At 43.0% G+C, this 17,547-nt stretch overlaps 1 pseudogene; it reads left to right on the plus strand.

The window, feature by feature from the left end:
* The first annotated feature begins 5,952 nt into the window (after positions 1-5,952).
* On the plus strand, positions 5,953-15,856 carry LOC122235771 (annotated as a pseudogene).
* The last annotated feature ends 1,691 nt before the right edge of the window (positions 15,857-17,547 follow it).

Consider the following 17,547-nt stretch of genomic DNA (forward strand, 5'->3'; position numbering starts at 1 on the left):
AGCTTTTCTGGTTATTCCTGGTGGGTGGGTTGAGTCAAAATTTCCTCATCTATTATTCCCAAAAGAGGAACTCCTATTTTGCTTTTGTTAACTAAAGTAGATGTTTTAAAGCATAAAGTGCACAGATCAGAAGTTGTATAGTTTGAGGAGTTTTTATAAATTAAACACACCAGGGGCGCCTGGGTGGCTCAGTCGGTTAAGTGTCCGACTTCAGCTCAGGTCATGATCTTACACTCCTGTGAGTTTAAGCCCCGCATCAGGCTCTGTGCTGACAGCTCGGAGCCTGGAGCCTGCTTTGGATTCTGTGACCCCTTCTCTCTCTGCCCCTCCGCCTCTCACTCTGTCTCTCTTTCAAAAATAAACATTAAAAAAAATGTTTTAATTAATTAATTAATTAATTAAACACACCAGATAAATAAATTATCGTGAGAACTTCATAAGGCTCCATTATGAGTCTTCCCAGGCATTATCGCCCAAACCTAACCTTTACCCTGGCTTCTATCACCATAATTTTCACCCTTTTTTGGTCATTATACAATGAAATTATGTGTGTCTGGTTAATTTCTCCGGATATCATGTGTGAGAATTTGTATCTTTAGCTTTACAGAAAATAATGCATAAAAACACAGAGTTCCCGTCTGTACCCTCCCCAACCAATATACCCAGCATCCCCTATGACTAACATCTTGAAATATTGGACTACATTTGTCAAATTTAGGGTTTTTTTAATGTTTGTTTATTTTGAGAGAGAGAGAGGGAATCCCAGGCAGGCTCTTCACTGACAGCATGGAACCGTGAAATCATGACCCAAGCTGAAATCAAGAATCAGATGCTTGACTGACCGAGCCACCCAGGCAGCCCACATCTGTCGGATTTGTTGAACTAATATCAACACATTAGGTTCTATAGGTTTCCACAAATGCATAATGTCTCACATCCGCCATTGTAATACCACAGAGAATAGTTTCAGCCCCCTAAAAATCCCTAAGACTCCAACTCTTTATCCCTCTCTACCTTCCCTGAACCCCGGACAACCACCAATCATTTCACTGTCTCTATAATTTGGTTTTACCCAGAGTGTCAGGTAGTGGAAGTTACACAGTATGTAGCCTTTGCAGACTGGCTTTTTTCACTTAGCAATACGCATTTAAGGTTCTTCAATGTCTTTTCATGATAGGATAGCTTCTTTCTTTTTCTACTTATTTATTCCTTCACCAAGACCATGCCTTCTTGATTACTGTTACTTTATAGTAAGTCTTGAAGTCAGGTAGCATCAGTCCTCCAACTTGATTGCTCTCTTTTAACGTGTTTTAAAATGTAGATTCATTTTTATTCAGATAGACCAACAGATCAGGAGGTAATTGCCATTGAAAAGATAGTTTATTACAATTCCTATGATGGGGGTAGGGGTGGGGAGTTACACCATGCCATTCAGGTCAATACACCAAGGAACACTGAGTTGGGTCACAGGCAGAGAGGACAAGGGGAAATGAGAAAGAGCTCCCTTCCCACCCCCCCCCACCTTTTTATTTGGTTTTCATGGGAAGGAAAGGGCAAGGCAGGGTAAGCAGGCTAAGCAGGTTTAGGACTGGCCAGTTGATAATTTCAGGGAGCTCCTGAGTGTGGGGCCATCCCTAGTTGTCTGAAACATGGCCTTGGGATAACCAGCAAAGGGAAATGATGTAAAGCCTGAAAAAGCAGACATTTTGAGAGTAAGGGCCCTAGCTCTTTGCACATGAAAGGCATGCTCTAAGTAAAGTCGTCTGTTATCTCCAGGAATTGGAAGCCTTTAACCCTAGGAGGGCAGTCTCTCCCTGGTCAAGGCCCCAAATGTTAAAACAACAGATATAGAAACTAGAAAGTGTACTTAACATGCAATACTGTGTTGGCTATCCTGGGTCTTTAGCCTTTCCATATAAACTTTATAGTCAGTTTCTTGATATACCTAAAATAAGTTGCTATGATTTTGATTGGGATTGCCTTGAATTTATAGATCAAGTTGGGGAGAGCTAACATCTTAACAATACTGTGTCTTCCTATCCATGAACATGGACTCTTTTTCCATTGATTGAAATCTTCTATTTCTTTCATCAGTATTTTTATAATTTCATAAGACGGACTTTTGTGTATTAACTCTTTATCCTGCATCTTGCTTTAATCTCATCTGTTACTTTCAGGGGTTTTTGGATCTAATCTTTGGGATTTTCTATGTAGACCATCGTGCCACGTGTGAAGAGATGTTTTTCTTCTTGTTTTTATTTTTATACTTTCTATTTTGTTCTTATGTAGAAGCCAAGCAGGTTTCCTTTCTCCAGAGGTAATCTGTATTTCTGTCTGGCAGATCTTTAGAAGGACAACCAGTTTAGATCCACTGTAAATTAAATTCAGGGCTCAAATTTCTTAGACCAAGCAGAGATGCAAACTTGAACTGCAAATCAGAATGAAGGCCTACTGCTCACAACCTCTCTGAAATGGATTTATTTTCCCCCACCATGTCCCATGTCTTTGGTCAGCCTGGGGGCAACTTTGCCATTAGTGTCTCTGAACAGTGAGTTGAGGGGCAGGCTTAGTTGTGCTTCATGCTTATCCTAAGGCACCATCCTTCAGAGTCAGAGCTTAAAGTAGAAGATCTATTTTTTGACTCACATTTGGTGGGCACTGGACTTTAATTGCAAACATCTTCCTCCTCTGATTCCCTCAAATCAGCGTCGTGGGTTTGTCATTCCTTCCAGATAAGTCAATGTCTTCAGTGTGGAAGGAACTTCCAACATTCCACTCATCTTTCTAGATGCTTGCTTTGTTTCAGATTTTGATCTGAAAAGTTCCTGCTATGCTGTCAGCTTGTCAACATATTTATATATATGTTTTAAATATTCCCCCGGCATTTTAGTTGTTTTCGGAAGGATGATTTGCTGGAATGTCCAGACTGGCTACTACCAGAAATAGGGGTGCTCAGCCTTCCTCCTCACTTGTTTTCCCTTGAACGTCCTGGCATGAGACATGCTGTAGTTTCCAGTTAGCTTTCCTACTCCCAGTGTTTTTGTTCATAAAGTCATGGGATGAATCTCAGCCCTGATTGTGTTCGTGGATCTTCACTGGGACCTTGTCATCTTTCTAGCCGTCCTGATGTCCACTGGCACATGCTTTAGCATGTCTCTTGTTATGTTTGTATTAGTCTTCCTGCTAAATTAGAACGATCGGTGTGATCTATTTATCTTTGAATCACTGTGATGCCTAATGTTATGCCTTCCAAATCACCACACATATGAGTGGTCACTCCATGAGTGGTTGCTGAATAAAAGTCTTTCCCTTGCAATAATTCCCTGAAGGTCATTTAAAAACCCAGTTGTCTGACTTTTATTCAGGCTTTGAGTAGAGAAGGGAGATGGAGATTTTCCACATAATCACCAACCCCTGCCTTTACCTCTTACACTTTATCAAATCAGTCTTCATGGGGTTGGAAAACTTGCTTTCTCTTGACATCTCAGTGTTTTGTAACCTTTTTGTCAGAGAGTAACTAAACTCCTCCCATGCTAAAAGGATACTTATTTGCCATTTTAGTGCTTTACAGAGTGGGAAAGTTTTTTGCAATCTGAATTATTCTCTTCTGTATCAGATAGGATGCCCTTGTGTAAGTTCAGCCATTTGTTTTCTTTCTCCCATTAGCTCCCCTTAAGACCTAGAGGACCCTAGTCCTTAGAATCCCAGAAGGTTGTGAATATTCTCCAACTTAATTATAGAATCTGAATTGACATATGAATATAGAATGGGCTATTTTCAACCTCTTATTTAAGACTCAAAAAGGTTTGGACATCTAAGTGTCTAGATTAACACTTTATGAAATGTTTCAGGGCATTTTTTTCCCAATTGCTTCTTCTTTCAGGACGGACATCATGGCTTTTACAAGTGACCTTCTACTGCTGCCTTTTTCAACATTCGAAAAACCTACAAGACTGTGAGCCATGAAACTCAAAGTCTTATGTCAACTTTCTTGATCACTTGAACATAAGTGGGTAAGTGGATCTTCTGTGTCAGTTACTGTCTGAAGAAGGAAACATTTTCCACCAAGGATTTCAAATTTGAATGGATTTGCACAATAATTTTTTATTATTATGGAAAAGATTCTGCACCAAAGTAAAACTTGATTTGCTTTTTTTCTTGAAATGAAGGAAGCATCCACTCTGATGGCGTGTGCATGCACACACACACAGAAACACATATGCACACATAGCACATTTCCCATCAAATTGAAATGCCGAGAAACGAAGCAAGACAAGTGACAGAGGCAGGGCAGGAAAGTGCATCAGCATAGATTTTGATTTTTTTTAAAAAAAAAGGTGACTTGGAGAATAATAGAAAACTTAGGAATGATATAGGTTATAATAGAAGAGCAGAGAGCACATTCTAGGGGAAATAAAATCACAGTCTGTGAGAAAGCTCAGAAACAAAAGGAGAATTAAGCCATGTCATCACTTATTAAGCTTTTGTTTGTAGAGCCTGTTATGTGCCCTGCAGTGTGGTGGGTGCTACAGACCATTCAGAAGACATCGCCATGGCCCCTGCCTCAAAGAAACAGCGTATAGAAGGTGTGTATGTGAATGTGTGTGTGTTACTATAAACTATATATATTCTCTACTCTATGTGGTATTATGTACTATGTTCTATATACATCCTATGCTATATGTAGTATTATACTATATTCTCTATATATTCTATACTATATATAAAATATAGTATAATGTACTATATAATATGTAGTATTTAGTCTAGAATATATGGTATATATAATAATCTATATGTATAGTATATAGTACTACTCGATAGATGATACATAGATAGATAGATAGAACTACAAGATAATATCCAACTTATTCAACATACAAGTATGATTTCAAAATCTCTAAATGTTATGAAGAGGAAAAGTATCTATGTGGATTCTAATAGGGAAGGTTTATTGGAGAATGTGAGACACGATAGGGATTTGAATGCAGAGAACAATAGGTTAGGGGCACCTGGGTGGCTCAGTCGGTTAAGCTTCCGACTTCAGCTCAGGTCATGATCTCGAGGTCTGTGAGTTCGAGCCCCGCATCGGGCTGTGTCAACAGCTCAGAGCCTGGAGCCTGCTCCAGATTCTGTGTCTCCCTCTCTCTCTGCCCCTCCCCTGCTTGCGCTCTCTCTCTCTCTCTCTCTGTCTCAAAAACAAATATATTTTAAAAAATAAATATATTTTATTTAAAATATAAAATATATATTTTAAAATAATATATATTATTTATAAAAAATAATATATATATTATTTATAAAAAATAATATATTTTATAAAAATATAAAATTTGATAATTGAAGAAAATTTTAAAATTACAATCAGATTATTCCAGAAAAGTCAGAAACGGCAAAAGGAGTTTTACTTGAGTGAGCAGCATGGGATCATGCTTGCTTTAGTCCCGTGGAAAAAGTGGGGGGCAGATTCTGACATAAAATGGCAGTGGCATAAGATACAGAGAGGAGAAAGTCGATTAGAAGCTCAAAGATTTAAATTTTGCCACTGACCCTACTACTCGAGCATCTTATTTAGCTGTTTTCTATTCGATTCAGACAAAAAATGTTGAGCCTATGACACACACTTTATGCTAGGGATTCAGCTATTAATAAAAAAAGTCATCCCGGCCTGTAAACAGAAGCTAATAATCTATAGAGGGAGCCAAACATAGGAGATGAGTTCAATTTAACACCGTAAGTGCAAAGATGAGGATCCTTCCAGGTTACTCTGCTCAGGAGAAAGCACTTCGTGCACTCACGTGGCCTGTAACAAGGACACAAAGACACTTGTGCTGTCTCCCGGGTGGTGAGGCTTATGTGAAACCCTCTTGTTTTCTGCAAAGTGCCACACGAAGGGGAAGGGTCCTGACGGCAGGTGGGTGGAACCACCTAAGCGAAGGAGCCTCGGCAGAGATGATAAAGAATGAACCTGTACAAGTGCATCAGGTGAAGCCACTCCTTCCACGTACAGCCGTTGGAGAGGCCAACAAGCTGAGAGATGCCGAGGGGTACGCGTAAACCTGGTTTCTCCTAAATTTCTGAACTGGTTCTGAAAGTGAGATGATTGGGGCTCTGCATGTTACTGCAGTGTGAAATAGGGGCTGTCTTAACTATGCGCCGGTAGAAAGATCTCCAAGGGTGTGATGTGGAGAGAGCACTGGAGAGATGGTCCTTCGCCTGAAGGAAACCAGGGCCTGTGAGGTCACTGCTCTGCCTCTGATAACGAAAGTGCCATAAACAGCCGCGTTCAACGGGAACAGTGGAAATGCATTTCCTCATCACAGCAAGAGAAATCTGCCTTCCCCTCACCTCCCCACCCCCATTCCCAACTCCCCAAGGTGCCTTCTGATGGAGATCGAATGATGAGTTGGATTTTCAGACTCTTCTCCACCAGGAATTGCTCTTGAACTTAAAATAATAATAATAATGTTCGCCTTTATCATTGCACCCATCTGCTGATTGTATTTGGTCACCGACATGCTTTCTTGCTTGCCCCCTTCCTAGCAGGCCATCTACGACGACTGCCTGTTGTCAGAGGACAGGCCATCCATTACGACGGCTACCAATAATCATGTGCACTGGCAGATGTTATAAATTACATGCATAATTTAGATATGTAGATATTTCAAAAGCCATTTTTTTTTAATTTTTTTTTTTAACGTTTATTTATTTTTGAGACAGAGAGAGACAGAGCATGAACGAGGGAGGGTCAGAGAGAGAGGGAGACACAGAATCTGAAACAGGCTCCAGGCTCTGAGCTGTCAGCACAGAGCCCGACGCGGGGCTCGAACTCACGGACCGTGAGATCGTGACCTGAGCCGAAGTCAGCCGCTTAACCGACTGAGCCACCCAGGCGCCCCTAAAAGCCATTTTTTTTAATGTTTATCTATTTTTGACAGAGAGAGAGAGAGACAGAGCATGAGTGGGCGAGGGGCAGAAAGAGAGGGAGACACAGAATCCCAAGCAGGCTCCAGGCTCTGAGCTGTCAGCACAGAGCCCGACGCAGGGCTTGAACTCACAGACCACAAGATCATGACCCAAGCCGAAGTCGGACGCTTAACCGACTGAGCCACCCAGGCGCCCCTAAAAGCCATTTTTTTATTTAGGAAAAATAATAGCACCACATTCAGAAGTAGCAAAGTATTCTTATTTCTGTTTGGACAGTAGCCAAAAAGAGGTGGAAATATTCTGGGCTACATAAAAGTGAAGTATATTTAGAATCATCAATTTAAAATATGTTTCTCGTTAAATATTTGGAAAACATAAAAATAGAAAGCAAAACCAAATCACCTCTAATCTTATTATAAATATGGCTTCATATCTTGCTTTTTCTCTTACAGTAGGAGAATGTTCTCAAAACCTCATATAGCCTTTGGAAATATCAAACTTGCTTCTGTGGTTGGTTCTTTTAACCGTTGTGTATTTCTCTAATATAATCATTCTCCCATTACTGGAGATTAAAAATTTCTTCTAAAAATTGTCAAAAGGAATATCTTTGTTGCGAGAGAGAGAGAGAGAGAGAGAGATCTATCAATATTCTGAGCCGGGAAATATGATACTGAAAGTGAATGCACTGGGAGAATGTTCTTATTACACAGATGGTTATCATTTTGTCTCTCCCAAACTCATTCACAGAAAGAAGTCATCCAGACGCAAGGCTACAACAGGACCACCGTGGTTACCCAGTTCACCCTGGTGGGCTTCTCTAGCCTGGGGGCACTCCAACTGCTGCTGTCTGTCCTCTTTCTTCTCCTGTACGTGACCATCCTGTTGGCTGATGCCACCACCATGGCTGTCATCCGCTGCAGCAGGACCCTACACCCTCCCATGTATGGGTTCCTGTTCATCCTTTCCTTCTTCAAATCCTGCGACACTCTTGGCATCATCCCTTAGCTGCTGGCCCACCTGCTCTCAGCCACCAAGGGCATCTCCTCTGTGGCCTGTGCCACGCAGTTCTTCTTCCTTGGCTTTGCCTGCACCAATTGCTTTCTCATCGCTGCGATGGGGTACAATCGTTAGGTGGCGATTTGCCACCCTATGAGCCACATGCTCATCATGAACAAGAGGGTAGGGTTGGGGCTGGTTTCCCTGTCCGGAGTCACAGGCTTCTTCATTGCTTTGCTGGCCACCAAACTCATCTGTGACATGACTTTCTGTGGTCCCAACAGAGTCAACCGCTATTTCTGTGACATGGCGCCCGTCATTAAGTTGGCCTGTGCAGACACCCATGTGAAAGAACCAGCTCCATTCAGCCAAAGCATTCTGGTGATCATGGCGCCTTTCCTGCTGATTCTGATCTCCTGTGGCTTCATCGTTAACACCATCCTGAAGATCCCCTCGGCTGAAGGGAAGGGAAGGCCTTTGCCACACGCGTCTCCCACCTCGCGGTAGTCTTCGTGCACTACGGCTGTGCCTCCATCGCTTACCTGAGGCCCAGATCCAAGTCTGCCTCAGACAAGGATCAGTTGGTGGCAGTGACCTACACTGTGGTCACTCCCCTGCTCAATCCTCTGGTCTACAGTCTGAGGAATCAGGAGGTGAAGTCTGCCCCGAGAAGATTTTTGGGAAAGCCCTGGAGCCACCAAAGTGATCTAACAAAAAACCCTAAAATTAACGAGGGAAGTTACAGGAGAAATCAAAGGCGGGACGCTTTCTCTGTCTTTTTACCAATCCAGTCCTGACGTGGACAGTGTTTCCAAGGACCGGGACCACTATTCCCTGTTTCTTTGCTCCCATTCCAGAAAAAAAACAAAAAATAAAACATGAGTGAATCTACAGGCTACATTGTCCAACACCTGGTTAAAAAAAATAATAATTAAAAAAAAAAATTCACACTTGGCCAAAAGAAAAAAGCATAATTTTTTCTAAGGGCAGATAATACTCAAATTGAAAGATGGCCACAGTTGGAAATGGCCCAGATCTTGCAGCTGGCCGACCCTGCAATGGTCATAACGTGAAACTTACATGAACCTAACACTTTATTTGTAATAATTGGACCTACAAATACTAAATAGAACTGATTTTAAATCTATTATTTTATTTTATTATTTTAAATCTATTATTTCAAGCCATGTAATTTGCGATGGTATTTAAAACTCTTCAAACTGATGAGCCTTGGATTTTTTTTTCCATCTGAACCACTGTTTGTTTGTTTGTTTGTTTTTCCCTATGTATATGTGAATTATCTAGTGAACACAGAGCTTGTCTTCTGATTGGGAGAGCTGATTACTGTTAATTAAACCTTTTTTTCTGCCCAGTGACCCAACTCATACTAGAATAAAAATCTCCCAGGGGCACCTGGGTGGCTCAGTCAGTTGAGCATTCGACTTTGGCTCAGGTCATGGTCTTGCCATTCATGAGTTCAAGCCCTGCGTCGAGCTCTGTGCTCTCAGCTCTGACCCTGGAGCCTGCTTCGGATTCTGTGCCTCCCTCTCTCTCTCTGCCCCTGCCCTACTCATGCTCTCTCTCTCTCTCTCTCTCAAAAATAAATAAACATTAAAAAAATTTTTTAATCTCTTGATTTGTTCAAATTGTGTTTCATCACCCAAAGGAAAAACACTTATCATTAATCGTATGACTGTGCAAATTACATCATACAATTAAAACAGGGAACATGATTTTATGTTTTTATGTAACAAACATACTCTCTTCCCTATGGAAAGTCCCCTGGCTCATTCCCTTAGTATAATAAACGCTTATGTCTGTTATGTTACTTTCTGGGGTGTGTGTATGTTTCAGCCCTTACAAGTGAAATTGTCTGTCTGTCCGTCCCAAAACCGTCTGTGATGGTTCTATTTATTACTCCAAGTATTCTGCTTGTGGAATGTAATTTGTAGTAGAACCTGGTGAAGTATGACCGCAATAAAAGTTATTCATTTCTAATACACCTAGATGGAGTCTTCTGGAAAAATTGAGTATGAGCAAGAACATCATAGAAGAAAAGGAAATCATGAAAATCTACAAGTGTTATTTGCTCAGATTATTTTGCAAGTCTCTAAGTTCCTGTTCATCTGTAAATTCATGACAAGTTTTCTAATGAATTACGGGTGGACTTCTGCTACGTAGGCTCTAAAGGGGCCAATACTGAAAGTAACAGCCTTAACCCTAAATGAAAATATTTATAAATAAGTGTATATTTCAGCATTTTGAGCTGACATAAAGCATTTCAATTATATCAGCATCATTTTTTTCCCCCACTTTTCTGCCCTGACAGACTTTTTTGAATTAATCAACCAACTGTCTGACCCTATTGGGGTCGGGTGAGAGAGTTTCTCTTTTGTGTTTTCAATGATGTAAAGCCTTTTTTGCCTCTGGATGATACAGAGACATGATAAGCCAAAAAAGGGGGGGAGGGGCGCATCGTTGGTCAATTGTCCTTGAATGCTATTTAAGGCCATACAACCTTAGAAGTGCCCTAGCTCCAGGTGTGTTTGTAGTTACAGCCCTTGTTTCCCCAAGTTGTAGCCCAAATTCACACATGCCTTGTTAGCCAGAAGTTCACCACTTCCTTCTTGAGGTTACTTAAGCTGGATTTTTCAGTAACCCGGGACATTTAACAAGAGGGTCAGGGGGTGCCTGGGCGGCTCAGTCGATTGAGCATCTGACTCTTGATTCCAGCTCAGGTCATGGTCTGACGGTTGGTGGGTCGGGGCCCCGCGTTGGGTTCTGCGCTGACCGTGCGGAGCCTACTTGGGATTCTCTCTCTCCTTCTCTCTCTGTCCTTCCCCTCCTCTCTCTGTCTTTCTTAAAATAAATAAACCTTAAATAGAAAAAAATAGAAACTAAAAAGAGAGAGGGTCCGAATGGTCTCCAGACAAAGTGGAGCGCAGGCGGGTTCGCTGTGCTGCGGGGCCCCTGCCCGCACGGTGCCCTTCCCGAGCTGATGCGGCAGGACTGGGCAGGGCTGGTGCCCGCGCCACTGCCGAGGGCTTCCCGGGAGACGTGGCTCTTGGAAGGATGTTATTCCGCATCCCCCACATTAGTGAAGGCTCCCGACACGTGGACTCCCCGAGTCCTAGCCCTGTCCCTCTTTAATTCACAGTCACAACCCTGCCCCGTAACCGTTGGCATGACCCCCGCCAAGGTCCGGAGACGAGGGAACCAAGGCGCACAGACGGGGTTTCTTCCTAGTCCTGAAGCAAACTGGCTTTTGACCCAGAAGCGTGCGGCTTCACTTCTGGTTTGGGTTCGAGAGTGTGGCCAGGATTTACCTTCTCTCCTTGCTCTAGCTGAGCCCTCAACTCACACAGGAACCCCTGAAAACACGTCCTTGACTCCATCCCCGACGGCGCAGACCCCCTTATCTTTCTCAAATGAAACCTTGTAGCTCATCCCGACCAAACACTCCTGCCCGGGTCAAAAAGTAAAATAAAACAGCCTCAAAGTGAGAAATGGGTGAAGTGGGTCACCCGCATGATCTGCCCGCAGCTTGCGAGGGGGAACCCCCGGGGGGATGTTGAAAATCAGAAGCTGCGTTCTTTCAGGACTCAGGGCGGCCCCGTTGTTTGCTTGCCTGTTAGCCAGCCTGTTACCCCATTTCCAGTTGAAGCGGCTTCTCTGTTTTTCTTCTTCTGACCTAGTGTCTGCACACCTGCACCTCAGATCATCCCCCTGCAGACTTTCTTGTAAGAAACCAAAACCAAAAACCCACTTGGCCACAGTATTTTCATGAACATTTGAAACAAAATTGCAACCACCCTGACTTTGTAAATATTCTGGTTCCCAGACTGGTCTCTCCTCCCGGAGCCACAACATCCCTGAAACTCACACTCTTTAGGGTTTGAACCACTTGCTGACTTACTTGTTAGTGCATTAGTGAATTTTAACACATGCTTGAGATAAACGGGCACCTGGGTGGCTCAGTTGGCTGAGCTTTGGACTTTGACTCAGGTCATGATCTCAGTTTGTGGGTTTGGGGCCCGGGTCCAGCTCTGTGCTGATAGCCCGGAGCCTGCTTCGGATTCTGTGTCTCCCCCTCTCTCTCTGCCCCCGCCCCTGTTTGTGCTCTGTCTCTCAAAAATGAATAAATGTAAAAACAGAATTTTTAAATGTTTCTGAGAGTTTTTTCAAGTATATTTCTCATGAGATCACATCCAAATAATGCAACATGACCCGCAAAGACCTTTGTTTCCAGTCTATTTTATGGCCAAGTGCTCCCTTACAATTCTACGACTGTGCTTTTCAATCTCTCTGAGGCAAAAGACTAATTTCCCCCAAAATTTATTATGTGCCGGCGACTTTGTAAAATACAATGAAAATGAATGACGTAAACTCGAAATCAAAAGGACGCACAAGAACTTTTCCTGTCTTAACTGTTAGATTAACACACGTAAAATTACTCAGTTGAATTGTTGTAAAATTTTCTATGAATTTGCTTTCAGTTTCTATGCTTCTTTTGTCAGAGATAAGTAACAACGTTTCTTGCTCTCATCCGGTTCCTTGCACCCGGCTTTGAATGGCATTGCTGGTATTTCCAAAATACTTGGAATCCCACAACATTCAAAACTGAAGTATTGCCCATCTGGGGGCCTGTAATTTTTCGGCTTGGAGTCCCCCCACGAGTCAGCCAGCTCTCAGTTTCGGTGAAATCTCTACCACGTCTCTCGTAATCCAGCAGGAAAAAATGCCACTCCCTCCCTCCTGCCCCCAGCCCAGCCCACAGCACAGAGAACCTGCTTCTGCCCCACAGCCCTAGCACTGGCTTCCAGCCCTCTGATCATACTCTCTGCATTTCAAATTTAAAGAAAAAAATAAAAATAATTTTTTTTTAAATAAGGGGAGAGAGCGAATGGGGGAGGGGCGGAGAGAGAGGGAGACACAGAATCCCAAGCAGGCTCCAGGCTCCGAGCCGTCAGCCCTGAGCCAGACACGGGGCTCGAACTCACAGACCTCGAGATCATGGCCTGAGCCCAAGTCGGACGCTCAACCGACTGAGCCACCCAGGTGCCCCCCGGGCATTTCAAATTAAACATCCCAAACCAAATTCTCAGTCTGTACTCCAACTCTGTTCCTTTCCTATTCCTACCTCTCTTAGTTCATCGTAATTGTGACTAGGATTCCAGCTTCTCGGGACAAAAAAACCCAGAGTGATTCCTAAATGTGTTTTGAACACGCACATTGCTACTTCCACCCTTGCCCCTGTTCCCACGTCTGTTTGCCACAAAACGGTCAGGATGATCCTCTGAAAAACAGTTCAGAGTCTATCTCTCGTCAGGTCAAAGCCTCCCCGCGGTTCCCGTCCTTGTCAGGGAAGGGAATCCGCCTCGGAGTCACCTGCAGTACCAACAGGTATCTGGAGGCTCCCTCTGGCCACTCTCAGAGCAGAGATCTGCAGGGGACAACAGGGGACAAGAGGGGACCACAGGGCATCGGGAAGGAAGGCTTCACATCTGATCCTCACCTGCTTCCTTGCCTAAGTTGGAATTTCAACCTGTTGATACGTGTACTCTTATTGTCCAGGGAGGTTCTTGTGTGTGGATGGAAAATCTCACTAAAATGCACACCGGCTTCAAGTCCGAATGGCTTGAAGCCCTCTTAGTGACAACAGAAATGCATCAAACTGTTTTCCCCAAACATTAAACCCTCACAATCTTTCTATATTTAAGCATTAAATACACAACTAATTATGGAGCAGAAAATATTTGGAATTAGTAAAATTAATGAAACCCTAGGAAGGCAAATCCAAGAGGAAAATTGCCTAGGAGTTTACATAAAGTTGTGTTTGTGTGTTTCTCCTTTAATAAAATGGTAGCACTTCGATTTTTTATTTATATTTTCTTCTGTAATAAAACTGGAGGAAGGAAATCACTAAGAATAAAAATATGAATAAGAACAAGGATTAAAGAAATGAAGACTCAGCTGAGTATACCCGAGAATAAAAATCTAATTATTTTACCAGGGGGGTTTCAAGTCTGTAACTGCCATACTGATTTTAATGTTTTTTAATGAAATCATCATTCTTTAACTTGCGAGGAGCTATTACACTATCATTGTGGGGTATTTACTTAGTCTGTTAGCATTGGTTAAGTTTATACATTACAACATTCATGACAGTTATTATACAGAAGTTCCTAGTATTTAATATGACAGAAATTATAATTTAATAAAACATATTTAAAATAATATAATTAATATATTTCAGAGATATCTAAAATATGTCTCCAGGGATATGAAAACTGGGTTTGAAGAGTTACTTCTCCTTTTTAAAATTTTGACTCAATCATCTTGTTGGAACACACTTCCCAACTTTCTTAGTGCTTCGTTATTATGTGTGACCATCTACAATGATTAACCGTAGGACCCTTTTTCCACCTGGTTATTATGTGGAGATTATTATTGGTAAATAATCTTTCCTATATTTGATTTAGTGTATAGTTTTTCTGTGATAACCTGGCTTATTATGCCTTTTGTTCAGTCTTGCCTGTTTACGCAAATAGACGTGCGCACAAATGAAACTATAATCAGTAGATATGCATGTATCTAACACTACCACTCATTAAAATCAATAAAAGGTTAAATATATACTATAATATTCAAACATATTTCGCTTTGTAACTAAACACATTTTTAAAATTTATTTATTTATTTTGAGAGAGAGAGAGCGTGCCCTAGCAGGGGAGGGGCAGAGAGAGAGAGAGGGAGAGGAGAATCCCAAGCCGACTCTGCATTGTCAACCCAGGGCCCAATGCGGGGCTCAAACTCACAAGCCCCCGGTATCGTGACCTGAGCAGAAACCAAGAGTCGGAGGCTTAACTAACTGAGCCCCCCAGGAGTCCCACTTTCATTTCACATTTTGAAAATCGTTGTTCTTCATTTAAAGAATATTGGTAGCTTACTTTTGTCTTGACACAGGAAATGGAAGCAACTACCTCTCCCATGGGAATTTCCTTTTTTTCCCCTTAAATGTAAAAATGGGTTCTGAGGCACATACGGCATCTCAGTGGTAAGCAAAGATGTCACTACTAATACATGGGTGATAGTTTTATTGTGATAGAGATTAAGAATACTTTCTACGTCTTCAAACGTACTGAGTTCATGCTGAATTTATGTGACTCCCCCGTAACCTATACGATTTCCTTCGCTGCGATGATGTAACTAGCCAATTTGGAACTATCAGCTGAGACAAAGAACTGGGAGGGAGTCATCGCCCTTGCCTCCACGTGGAACACCCCTCTGTACAGGCACCGGACAACTGGTTGGAGGCATTGGGTACCAGCAGCAGTGGAAGTCCCGAAGCTGTTCCAAGCAACCCCGTGGGCCACAGACAGTTAGCCAATGGGGGGCGTGAACTGGAGAGGGCAACTGGCTCGGTGCCACTTGGTAAGCAATGCTGAACAACGGTTTGTGAGCATGGGTGAGGCATACTTTCAATTAGTGCCATGCAGACAAGCCGACCAGGGTCACTGCTGTGAGTGGGCATGCAAGTGGGTGCCATTTTGTAGTCATCCAATGTTGAGGCCACACACCACCTGTGCTTACCAGTTCATCTCCCTTTACCCAATAGCTGCTCTTCATTCATTCTGAACTCTCCGACGACTTTCAGTCCCGGTGGAGTGGCCTGTGAGGCCCCTTTATGATCTGACCCCAACTCACGGGCCTCACCTCCTGCCATGTTCCCCTATTTATTCCATCGTAGCCAGCCATGTGGGAGTTTCCAGAACACAGCCAGTACAACCCTGCTTTCGTCTCGTTCCTTTGCTTGGAATGCACGCGCTCCTCCCAGACACTGCGTGGCATGGTTCTTGTTCCTGTTTTAGGTCTTCTCCCCAAAGCCACCTTCTCAGAGCGGCCCATTCAGTCCACCATCTTTGCAAAGTAGCCCATTTTCCTCTTTGATTTCCTTCCCCAAATCAGTCTGGGATCCTACTAGATGTTGCTGTCTCCCATGAAGTATTTTATTTGCTTACTGTCTGCCTCCCAGCCCTCCACTATCATGTATGTTCTATGTGTAAGTTGCTGCCTCACTGTTCAGGAACAATGATGAAGCAAAGAGAAGAAAGTTTAGATCTTAAGAACCAACAAACGACGGGCCCATTTACAGAAGAAAGTGAGAGAGGGGGAGGAGTCAACAAAGGAAAGATCATAAACTAATTTTAATTCCTTAGGGGCAAAGTCCAAGTCCCCAAAATCTATAGGCCCCTCCTGTGGGTAACCCGAAGAAGCCTTCAACATGGCCTCTCCCCCCGAACGCAGGCTCCAAAGCAGGTTGTGCACAAATATCTTTCTTCCCCCGCAGGGGATATTCTCGGAGACTGGATCTCTGTCCCACTTTACCTCACTCCACCTAATCAAGTGGTGCACATGCTGACCTTTCTCCATGCATTAGGTGAAAGATGGAAGATGGGCATCCTTCCAGTCATGGTTGGCCAAAGGCATAGGACTCCTGAGCTCCGCCAGGCCTGGCCCAGCATGTACCGATCCCTCCCGTCCTACTGAAGCTCCAACAATCGCTACCACTTCTGGAGAAGTCAGTAACAACCCAGAGTAGTGCCTTCATTTCTTTTTTCAAAAGATCACCTAGTGTTTCTACTGCATTTGTGTGCATAACAGAATACAGTAAGCTCTGGGTTTGTACCAACAGCAAAGCAGATTTCCTTCCTGGTTTCATAGCTCATGGGATGGAAAGTGTTATCCTGAACTATTGAAAACACCACCCTGGCCCTTTATAGAAATAAGCTTATGTTTCAGGGTTTCAGCCAGAAAGACATGGTTAACAGTACTAGGTGACAATTCTCGTCTGGGGTGATTTAGTGGCACACTTTGGTCTTGGATACTAACCAGATCCTCACCCTGTAGCTTAAATTCTATTAAACTACCCAGCCCAAAGGTCTACACCACAGGGATGACACAGAGCTTTTCTGACAACCTCCTGAACCAATCCTTAAAACCTCCCTAATTCCTGGCATTTCTGGCCACGTGGTCATACACCCTCAGGGCTCTCTTTGAACCCACTTATGCCAATTTGGGGGAAGAGGATGCATGTGTATAGGTGGCCCAGATCCGTCTTCTTTGGGGGTATATCTTGTGCCTCACCCAAATATACACTCACTTCTCAACTACAGTATCTTGTGACAAGTAGAGCGAGGACATGTTAGGGTATCATGTTCAGGAACCCAGAGTTTCCTGAAAATTGCTGTGTTCCACAATCATCCTTCCCTAAGAGATTCCCTCAGCTTCACTACAATTCAGCAGCAGAGAAACCCAGAGCAAACCTTTGTGGTTAACGGGGGTCTTTGCCTACAGTATAAAGGACTCTGACCAGATTTACTGATATCTCCTCCCTCCTTCCTTCCTTTCTATCGGCAGTTTAGGGTCTAGCCACACTTATAAAGACAATAACCTGAAAGAAAGAGAGAGCTTCCAGTGACCATATTGCCACAATATGTAATATATCTTACCACGATATCAATTTGCACAATATCAATGATCAGTCTGCATCCTTCAGCGACACCAGCACAATGGAAACATGTCAGTTCCTGAAAACCTACGGCCGAAATAGGGAACTGGCGT

The sequence above is a fragment of the Panthera tigris genome, chromosome F3 (assembly GCF_018350195.1).
Source record: "Panthera tigris isolate Pti1 chromosome F3, P.tigris_Pti1_mat1.1, whole genome shotgun sequence".
In the NCBI taxonomy this organism is placed as follows: Eukaryota; Metazoa; Chordata; class Mammalia; order Carnivora; family Felidae; genus Panthera; species Panthera tigris.